Source organism: Notolepis coatsorum (assembly GCF_963971535.1).
Source record: "Notolepis coatsorum genome assembly, chromosome: 1".
Taxonomy (NCBI): domain Eukaryota; kingdom Metazoa; phylum Chordata; class Actinopteri; order Aulopiformes; family Paralepididae; genus Notolepis; species Notolepis coatsorum.
The window spans coordinates 253380313-253391914 of record NC_140165.1 but is presented as its reverse complement, the minus strand read 5'-3'; the positions used below and the strand labels follow the sequence as shown (position 1 = coordinate 253391914).

The 11602-nt window shown below is 43.3% G+C and overlaps 1 protein-coding gene across 1 annotated transcript in view; it reads left to right on the top strand.

The window, feature by feature from the left end:
- Positions 1-43: 43 nt before the first annotated feature.
- Positions 44-11602, top strand: part of ostn (osteocrin) — a 34634-nt gene continuing 23075 nt past the window's right edge. Inside the window, exon 1 of the mRNA XM_084322450.1 lies at positions 44-208. The gene's annotated coding sequence lies outside the window, so the exon portion shown is untranslated. The remainder of the gene's footprint in view (positions 209-11602) is intronic.

The window sequence follows — 11602 nt, the reverse complement described above, 5'->3', positions numbered from 1 at the left end:
ACACACACCGGGAACAGTCAAGCAAAGGGAGGGAAAAGTCAGAACGGTGAGAATTCCAGGATCCTCTCTCTCCGACACCCACTCACTCTCACTCTGTGTGTCTCTCTCTCTCTCCCTCTCTCTCTCTCTCTCTCTCTCTCTCTCTCTCTCTCTGTCTCTCTCTCTCTCCACCTGGGTTGGTGTGTGATCAAGACTTCTCAAATTAAAGGTAGGTACAGTGAGATATCTGGACCTTCTCTTGCTCGCCTTCTCGGACGTGCCTGTGTGTCTACCTATGGATGGATCCATAGACACATGCTGCACGAGTGTGACACAGGTGTGCACAGGTACGCTGATGACTTGGTGCTGGTCAGCGGGGTTGCACAGGTACGCTGATGACTTGGTGCTGGTCAGTACGGTTGCACAGGTACGCTGATGACTTGGTGCTGGTCAGTACGGTTGCACAGGTACGCTGATGACTTGGTGCTGGTCAGTACGGTTGCACAGGTACGCTGATGACTTGGTGCTGGTCAGTACGGTTGCACAGGTGTGCTCACGGCTTGGTGCTGGTCAGTACGGTTGCACAGGTACGCTGATGACTTGGTGCTGGTCAGTACGGTTGCACAGGTACGCTGATGACTTGGTGCTGGTCAGTACGGTTGCACAGGTACGCTGATGGCTTGGTGCTGGTCAGTACGGTTGCACAGGTGTGCTCACGGCTTGGTGCTGGTCAGTACGGTTGCACAGGTGAACTCACGGCTTGGTGCTGGTCAGTGCGGTTGCACAGGTGTGCTCACGGCTTGGTGCTGGTCAGTACGGTTGCACAGGTGTGCTCACGGCTTGGTGCTGGTCAGTACGGTTGCACAGGTGAACTCACGGCTTGGTGCTGGTCAGTACGGTTGCACAGGTGAACTCACGGCTTGGTGCTGGTCAGTGCGGTTGCCATGCAGAGCGGCGTCTGTATATAAAGATTTAATGAGGAGAGGAAAGCAAAGAGGAACTACAGCGTAGGTTGTAAAGGTTGCAGGAGGGAAATGTCACCCTCTCAGGTTGCAGCTTGGCATTCTGTTGATGCTCTTACTGTGTTTACATTGGCCGCGAAAGATCGGACACGTGAGGAGTAGAGAGTGAAACGACTGCGGTAGGTAACAGGTATTTTTGTGAATGGAAGAATTTCTGTCTCTGTGTGTGTGTGTGTGTGTGTGTGTGTGTGCTGTGAAGAATGCTTCTGACGTACAGAGTGAGTTTGTAAGTGTGAGTGTGTGTGTGTGTGTGTGTGTGTGTGTGTGTGTGTGTCTACGTACATCAGGGAGAGTACATGTGATGGTCTGAGGTGTTTATTTCTGGGATGGAAAATGCTAAAATTAGCCGATGTTGCTGGACAATACGCTTTGCCATCAGCAGTGCTAAAACTGGCTCTGGGGTGTGTGGGCGTGTGTGTGTGTGTGTGTGTGTGTGTGTGTGTGTGTGTGTGTGTGTGTGTGTGTGTGTGTGTGTGTGTGTGTGTGTGTGTGTGTGTGTGTGTGTGTGTGTGTGTGTGTGTGTGTGTGTGTGTGTGAACTTACTCTAGGGTTAAACTGAGCGCAGATTTAAGGTTGGTCCTTTGGAAGTGTGTCTCTGAGCAGGGGCTCAGGGGGATGTTCTTGTGGGTAGAAACGTCATCGGTGTCCATCCTAGACAGAATGAAATGTGTGATCTTTTAAAACTGTGACAACGCAATAAAAGATGTTGATTTTCTTTAAAAAAAAAGATTTAGGGTTCAGATGTGATCTTTTCCTCTCGCCTGTCTGATAAACACGGAACAAGGATCTTTATATTAATGTTACTTATCTTGTATTGAGTCATTCTGTGGTGTTTGTTAGGAATTCTATCTCAGAACTCTATAGGCTGTAAGACCGGAAGCCATCTCGTTGGAATTATGTTCAGACCTCAAAAGGTTAAAATCCTTAATTCTTTATTAAAACCGGTGGGGAAGAATTCGGCCAACGGGCGGAGAATTTGACTTGTTTACGAACGATTAACATGTTCTCAAAACACAGATGGTTATCTTGAAACAGAGCTGTTATTTCTGCATATGGCCACTTGATTTAGGAAATTAGACTGAAATTAGACAAAGTTAGACTTTGTGCTGTTTTGGCCAGTTCCATTTAAGTCTGTATCAGTCCTACAGGACAGTGGCTATTATCAGTTATCAGATATGATCAGTTATCAGATATTATTAGTTATCAGATATGATCAGATATCATTAGTTATCAGATATGATCAGTTATCAGATATGGTCAGTTATCAGATATTATTAGTTATCAGATATTATTAGTATCAGATATTGTCAGTTATCATATATTATCAGTTAGCAGATATGGTCAGTTATCAGATATTATTAGTTATCAGATATAATCATTTATCAGATATTATCAGTGTCCTGCAGTAAACATGCATCTCCCACAAGTTAACTTGCAAGAATTGAGAGAAATATGCAGTTTTCTCATTGGCAACTGTGTATTTGTGTTTTATTATATTTTACATTTAGCATTCAACTGTTTGGCTTGGTCCAGGATCACTAAACCTCTCTCTCTCTCTCTCTCTCTCTCTCTCTCTCTCTCTCTCTCTCTCTCTCTCTCTCTCTCTCTCTCTCTCTCTCTCTCTCTCTCTCTCTCTTTCTCTCTCTCTTTGTCTCTCTCCCCTTCTCCTTCTCTCTCTTTCATTATCTCCCTCCCTATCTCTCTCTCAATCCCCCCTCTCTCTCACCCTCTCTCTCTTCTCCCCCCCTCTCATGGTGAAAGTTGTGATACAGTTTTTCACACGAGTGCAATAGATCAGAATGAAGAAGGAATACATGTGATCATTATAAGACCGCGGCTCAGAATTCATTTGAATAAGTGAATTACCGTTTCAGTTCTAAGTTTCCATGTTGACCTCAGCGCTGAACAGATGCTATCAGCTGCGCTTTACGAAGGAGCAGAGCACCAGGTTGTTCAGATCAAACCCCCCCCCCCCTCTGAAGAGGGAAGCCTTCCATCAGATCACACGGCCCCACTGGTCCAGACCTGTCTGTGTGTTAAGGGCTGAGTTAAGGGCTTAAACCCTGCCACCAGTGATGCACGAAATACAGCGAAACTGCCCTTAAAGGTGTAACATTTATGTAGAGTAATCATTAAACAGAATAATACATCCACAGAACTTTTAGAAAGGTGCTGAATAAAAGTATTGCTTTCACCCCAAAGAAATATTGATACAAAAAAAATGTGTGGGTCCATAATGAATGTTGTTGTTTACATGTTGCATGTATCCTCTCCCTACTTCCCATTTCCCCCACATGGAACGCACCTGATTGGATGAATGACATGCTGGTGCTCTAGTGCAACATTATAGTGGCTGAATGTTATCTATAGCACCATCTAGTGGCTGAATGTTATCTATAGCACCATCTAGTGGCTGAATGCTATCTATAGCACCATCTAGTGGCTGAATGTTATCTATAGCACCATCTAGTGGCTGAATGTTATCTATAGCACCATCTAGTGCGGAATGCTATCTATAGCACCATCTAGTGGCTGAATGTTATCTATAACACGTTAAGAGCTCTTCCGCTCAGGCACAGCCAGTGGTCTGAAATCCATAGAAGACTATGGTCTCACTTCTAGAGCACGCCGCATGTAAACACTTGGCTGGACCTTCAGGGCCCAGTAACAATAGGAAGGTTTGTGCCTTGATTTATAAGCTACCGAAGGAGACACGTCTTCTGAACATTCTAGTTCACACGTCAGGGGACACTGTGTATTGGGCACATTCAGTGGCGGCTGGTCCATAGAGGGTGCTAGGTCGCCCCCCCCCCCCCCCCCCCCCTCCCCCCTCCTGTTGGAAAGTGGTTTGGGATCTTTCTATAATAGTATATTTTGACCGCTAAAAATATTTAAAAAAAAATAATAAATAATAATTACTAATCTTAAGTATGTTTGTGTTTAAAATCCACAATAACATGTAATATATACAATATAAATCATTGTTTGTGCTTCCTGTTCACCCCCTCTCTCCTCTGGGGCACTAGAAACATCGCCCCAGTCAGTGTGCAATGCAGCCAATTAAAAAATTACATAGCAAAATAAATGCACCTAGCAACATAAATTTGCCAATCAGCGTCTTTAAATATGATGCCTAAAGGGTGATTAATTTAGTGCCCCAAGCACGTGACGTGATGACGACAATGATGAACACAATGAATGAAATGAAAATGAATGCAGCAATCAAATGTTGAAATGTATAAAAAAAAAACAGTTATATATATCCATGGGATATCACAATATTACAATACTATCCAAAATGTATACGTTCACAGAACTTCACACTAATAAAACAAATGATCTATTGGCATTCGTGTGACATCACGTCCGGATCCACATCAACCAGGAAATAACGCTAATAGTTGTTGTCGTCATCGTCGAAAATGTATAATAATCACTAGATACATTCAGTGCTGGTGGATCTAACTAAATGGAGATACATTTATGGAAAGTTCAAGTCCGGACCACAAAGCTTCTGGAAGGGTTAGCGCGACACGCTAGGGCGATGTTCTACCGGCAGCAAAAAAAGTGAGTCTCAGCCTCTGCGTTATATTATTAACAATCTATTAAAATATGTAATCTGATTAATCGCATGATTGTCCATAGTTAATTGTGATTAATCGCAAATTAATTGCATATTTTGCATCTGTTCTAAATCTGCCTTAAGCTAGGGTGACCAAACGTCCTCTTTTGCCCGGACATGTCCTCTTTTCACGCCCTGTCCGGGGCGTCCGGGGGGGGATTATAAATTCATGAAAATGTCCGGGTTTTTCAGTTTCAGTTTCACGGCACTTTGCGAGCGTCTGAAGGCTCGGGCTGCATTTCTCGCCGAACATATATTGCCGTTCGAATGCCATCTGACTTGACCGTTCATCGGTTCTCGAGTTACATGCCTATGTCAGGCGAGCGTCTTTTTACGCCAGATTATCACCCCGGACTTCCGAGGCTCCAGAAGTCAATCATCCGCCAATTGCGAAAATGATTGGTCAGCGTTGTAATTTGTAGTCAACAATGAGTGTATAGCTTTCCAGTGATATCCCACGTTGGGGTGTGCAAATCAGGGATCTACTGTAGGTGAAAATGTACAAACGAAGACAGGATCAAGTGATACAAATTCCAAATGAATTTACTTGGATCAGGAAATGGAGAGATGGAGAGCTTTTTTCTTGGCACACGGTTTACCCGGATGTCTCCTAGAAGACTCATTTCTGAACGGATTTTTATATTATATTATTTTGGAATATTGCAACTACTATACAAAAACGTGAGTACACAAGTTCAAGTTCAACTCAAGTTCAGCCCTATGTTACTCATTAGCACTAAAAGTGATTTTTCTTTATTGTGTAAGAAACGTCAGAATGTTATCTTTCAAAAGCATAAAGTATAAAGATAAGCTTTGCAAAAAAAGTATGCAGTCCTCAAGTTCAAGTAAAAAGAAAATTGGCCACTTTTCTGGGCGCATGTTATGTGGTTAAATTTGTGATATTGCAACCATACAGAAAAATGTGAGTACACAAGTTCAAGTTCAACTCAAGTTCAGACATATATGCTACTCTATTTCATTAGCACTAAAAGTGATTTTCCTTTTTTGCATTAGTAACTTCAGAATGTTATCTTTCAAAAGAGACCAGGCTTATGCATGTGCTATAGGGAGGTGTAGTCTGACGTCACTTTGGACCGCCAGCACGGTCCACCCGTTTAGGGATTTATCATTGGGAAAATCGGCTATTGTAATAATTCTGCCTCATGAACATTGGCAAGCTTTCCATTTTTGCACAAAATGTGTTCCCTTCTATCACTAACATTATTGTTTAAGCTTTTTTGGTTGAAATCATTTTACGATTAATTGCTAATTGTTTCATGTTGAGCTATAGATTGTGGATGAATACACACAGAAAGGTACACCATGCCAATTTTCATGCTTTATTTGTTTTAAACGACACGATTTACAAATGTGTCCATTGGAAAATGTACAGTGCAATTTCAAGCAAGGTGGACCAGCCGGAAACAACAATGACTTAACCACTACACCTCCCTAGCTATAAGCATACAAACAAACAAGAGGTTTATTCATCACATACATACACAAGACATATAGTGAAATGAAGGTGGCCATGCCCGCTTCGATTGTGCAAAGTATCATTAATGGCGCTTTTCCACTGCATGGTACCTACTCTACTCTACTCTACTCTACTCGGTATTTTCGGTTTTCCATTACCAAAGTACCTGGTACCGGGTACTTTTTGGGTACTTTCTGGGTACTTTCTGGGTACTTTTTTAGTCCCTGCTCTGTCGTGGTTCTTAGCGCGAGCCAAGCGAGTAGAACTGGTACCACAAAAGTCACGTGAAAAACTGCAGACCACTGATTGGTCAGAAGAGAGACGTGTCACTGTTTGGAGAGTCTGAACGAAAACAGAAAGCCGCCATCTTGAATGGCTCGCATAGGATTTCATTATGGTTGCAGCAGGCACAAGTTCAATAAACAAACGATACAGTCACTGTGTATTCTGCCTCATTTATTGATTAAACAAAACCGATATCAACACAATTTGCCACCGAGCGGAGAGATTAGTCTCGCAAAAAGATCGCTGACTTGTTAAGGCTTATGCTTATGTTGTGCTAATGTTGTGCTAGCGTTTTAGCATGGCTACCGTACATAGCATGATCAATATAACTCGCTATTGATTGTTTGTATGAGTAACGTTAATGCTAGTAGAATAGACACAACGTGAGGTAATCACCATCCATTTTAAACCGGTTATTACCTAATGCTAACGTTAGCAAATAGACGCGACTGGTAACGTTACAGCTTGTTAGCCTAATGCTAACGTTAACGTTAGCATAGACAGCCTAGCTAACGTTACCGCTTGTAGAATAGACACAATGAGAGGTAACGTTAGCGTTAGCAGAATAGACACAACGAGAGTCTCGTTAATGTTGTTATTGATTGATTGATTGAAAACTGTGTTTTACTCTGGCTTGCGCCTACTAGCTCGCGGACATAGCTATGCTGGAGCTCTCACAGAGCTATGGAGCTCTCAGCTGTACACCAGCAGCCCCGCCTCCCCACACAGAGACAAACTGAGTACTTTATTTTACTACCTGCAGTGGAAAAGGAACGAAGTACCAGGTACCTAAAGCGAGTAGAGTAGAGTAGGTACCATGCAGTGGAAAAGCGCCATAAGTATCTCGAGGCTGGGGCCAGCATGTCCTCTTTTTTGGAAATCAAAATATGGTCACCCTACCTTAAGCGGACCTTTTTTCAAGTTTTAATACTCTTATGAGAGTCAACAAATGCTTGCTTTATGCAGCCATTTAACACAAAAGGATGACCCTCATGCATTGCAAATTTGCATCAAATTCAAAACAGAGTGAACAAATTCAAAATAACTTAAAAGAAAATAATAATTTAAAACAATGAATAAAGTGTGCATGAAATAATCGGGGAAAGAAAACGTTAGGAACTTGTTACATTCACCCACACAAGGGCTGAGGACTCACCCCCCCGCCCCCCCTCTCTCTCTCTCTCACACACATACACACACTCCCCCAGCTCTCTTTCTTTCTTGCCCCTTCCTCATTTCTCACTCACTCACTCACTCACTCACTCACTCACTCACTCACTCACTCACTCACTCACTCACTCACTCACTCACTCACTCACTCACTCACTCACTCACTCACTCACTCACTCACTCACTCACACACACACACAAACTTAGTATCAATGAGAGTATCAATAATACACCTGAGTGAAGTCTAGACATTTGTATAAAAAAAATAGTTTACGCTAATCTTGCGTTAAAAAAAAATGGTGGCGTTAAAAGAATTGTGCATTAACACGCTAATAACCCCTAATAACACGTTGACAGCCTTAGATATTATGATATGAAAATGTAATTGTAGTGCTGTCAGACCCGGATACGGGTTGTCTTTTCCCTTTATTTACTTCTGAGTGCTTCGTTTACATGTGAAGAGTCTTGTTGACCAGTGTAGCAGCAGTGCAGAGATATTCCATTCTAAAGCGTCACTGGTCACCAGAATAGAATAGAATAGAATAGAAATACTTTAATCATCCCGAGGGAAATTTGGCACTACAAATCGCTCAAAGTAAACATTTAGGTAGACAAAACAAATCACGACTAAGAATAACAAAAGATTGCCTAAGAATAAAGAATAAAATAAGAATAAAATGTAATTAAATACGGTCCGGGATTCACATTTCCTATGTAATGTATGTACATTATAATATAAATATACAGTAAAAAATACAGATATCTACATTAAGTGTACTGTAAGTGTAATATTGACAATGTTGTTTTAAAAGTAAAAGTCCAGGAAGACTTTCAGTGATGCAGTGAGGCACAGTGATGCATTGTAAAGTCTGATGGCTGTCGGAATGACGGACTTCCTGTGCCGTTCAGTGCTACATTTTGGGAGTTTTAGTCTAGCACTGAACGTGCTCCTTCTGTCAGACAAGTCTGCGTGGGTGGGAGGGATTTTCCCTGATGGCATGGAGCTTAGCAAGGCTCCTCCTCTCCGCCACCACCGCTAGAGAGTCCAGCTCCACCCCTACAATGTTACTGGCCTTCCTGACCAGCTTATCCAGTCCAGTGGTTGTTTAGTGGTTAGTCTACATGATCCCCGTTGCTGGACCGTGTTGAATGAGGACCATGTAGATTCAACCACTAAAAGCACTTATGAATGCCAATGCTATTCCCCTTTGAGCTTCTCTGATTGGTTAGAAGGGGGAGCCTCTCTGTGAGACTTTAGAATGAAATAATCTCTACACTGGTCAATGGAACTCTCTCACGGTTGTCCATGTAGGGTATGTTTTGGAGTGAACAAAGCATCCTGCATATTGACAGTGACAGGATATCAGGCGTTGCGCATCACTGTGTTCGTTGTAGGACATTATCTTCAGGACATTGGGTCTCATTCTCCAACAGACTTAAGACAAAAAATTTGCTCTTAGGGCCATTTAAGACATCTTAGATTTTGGGATTCCCCAACCGTCCCTAAACTAGGAAGCTTGGACATTCTCTTCAGGACATTCTCTTCAGGACATTCTCTTCAGGACATTCTCTTCAGGACATTCTCTTCGGGACATTCTCTTCAGGACATTCTCTTCAGGACATTCTCTTCGGGACATTTTCGTTATTCATTCCTCAGAAGTTGGACAGTTCAGTCAATATTTATGAACTAATATTCTGGGTGTATTTCCAGACTGAGCTGCTGTTTGATGTGATAGTTTAGGTGTCGACATGTTCTACCATCTCCACACTGCTCACATGTTCTACCATCTCACATGTTCTACCATCTCCACACTGCTCACATGTTCTACCATCTCACATGTTCTACCATCTCCACACTGCTCACATGTTCTACCATCTCCACTCTCACATGTTCTACCATCTCCACACTGCTCACATGTTCTACCATCTCCACACTGCTCACATGTTCTACCATCTCCACTCTCACATGTTCTACCATCTCCACACTGCTCACATGTTCTACCATCTCCACACTGCTCACATGTTCTACCATCTCCACACTGCTCACATGTTCTACCATCTCACATGTTCTACCATCTCCACACTGCTCACATGTTCTACCATCTCACATGTTCTACCATCTCCACACTGCTCACATGTTCTACCATCTCACATGTTCTACCATCTCCACGCTGCTCACATTTTCTACCATCTCCACTCTGCTCACATGTTCTACCATCTCCACACTGCTCACATGTTCTACCATCTCCATGCTGCTCACATGTTCTACCATCTCACATGTTCTACCATCTTCACGCTGCTCACATGTTCTACCATCTCCACACTGCTCACATGTTCTACCATCTCCATGCTGCTCACATGTTCTACCATCTCACATGTTCTACCATCTCCACACTGCTCACATGTTCTACCACCTCACATGTTCTACCATCTCCACACTGCTCACATGTTCTACCATCTCACATGTTCTACCATCTCCACACTGCTCACATGTTCTACCATCTCCACTCTGCTCACATGTTCTACCATCTCCACACTGCTCACATGTTCTACCATCTCACATGTTCTACCATCTCACATGTTCTACCATTTCCACACTGCTCACATGTTCTACCATCTCACATGTTCTACCATCTCACATGTTCTACCATCTCCACACTGCTCACATGTTCTACCATCTCACATGTTCTACCATCTCCACACTGCTCACATGTTCTACCATCTCCACACTGCTCACATGTTCTACCATCTCACATGTTCTACCATCTCCACACTGCTCACATGTTCTACCATCTCCACACTGCTCACATGTTCTACCATCTCCACTCTCACATGTTCTACCATCTCCACTCTCACATGTTCTACCATCTCCATGTTGCTCACATGTTCTACCATCTCCACACTGCTCACATGTTCTACCATCTCACATGTTCTACCATCTCCACACTGCTCACATGTTCTACCATCTCCACACTGCTCACATGTTCTACCATCTCCACTCTCACATGTTCTACCATCTCCACTCTCACATGTTCTACCATCTCCATGTTGCTCACATGTTCTACCATCTCCACACTGCTCACATGTTCTACCATCTCCACACTGCTCACATGTTCTACCATCTCCACTCTCACATGTTCTACCATCTCCACACTGCTCACATGTTCTACCATCTCACATGTTCTACCATCTCCACGCTGCTCACATGTTTTACCATCTCACATGTTCTACCATCTCCACTCTCACATGTTCTACCATCTCACATGTTCTACCATCTCCACTCTCACATGTTCTACCATCTCACATGTTCTACCATCTCCACTCTCACATGTTCTACCATCTTCACACTGCTCACATGTTCTACCATCTCCACACTGCTCACATGTTCTACCATCTCCACGCTGCTCACATGTTCTACCATCTCCACTCTCACATGTTCTACCATCTCCACACTGCTCACATGTTCTACCATCTCACATGTTCTACCATCTCCACACTGCTCACATGTTCTACCATCTCACATGTTCTACCATCTCCACTCTGCTCACATGTTCTACCATCTCCACGATCAGGGCTGCGCAATAATTGCTGAGGAAGCTGTATGTGTGTGTGTGTGTGTGTGTGTGTCTGTGAGTGTGTTTGAGTGTGTGTGCGTGTGTGTGTGTGTGTGTGTGCGTGCGTGCGTGCGTGCGTGCGTGCGTGTGTGTGTGTGTATCTGATTCAGATGATTCACTATCTGACTGCTCTGTGACAGTTTAGATTGATACTGTCCTACACACGTGTGGGAAGCGCCAACAGGTGTCATAATCACTTGTGTCTGTCTGTGTGTGTGTGTGTGTGTGTGTGTGTGTGTGTGTGTGTGTGTGTGTGTGTGTGTGTGTGTGTGTGTGTGTGTGTGTGTGTGTGTGTGTGTGTGTGTGTGTGTGTGTGTGTGTGTGTGTGTGTGTGTGTGTGTGTGTGTGTGTGTGTGTGTGTGTGTGTGTGTGTGTGTGTGTGTGTGTGTGTGTAGCAGCAGCTGTGAGACAGGACTCTACAGACATAACAAGG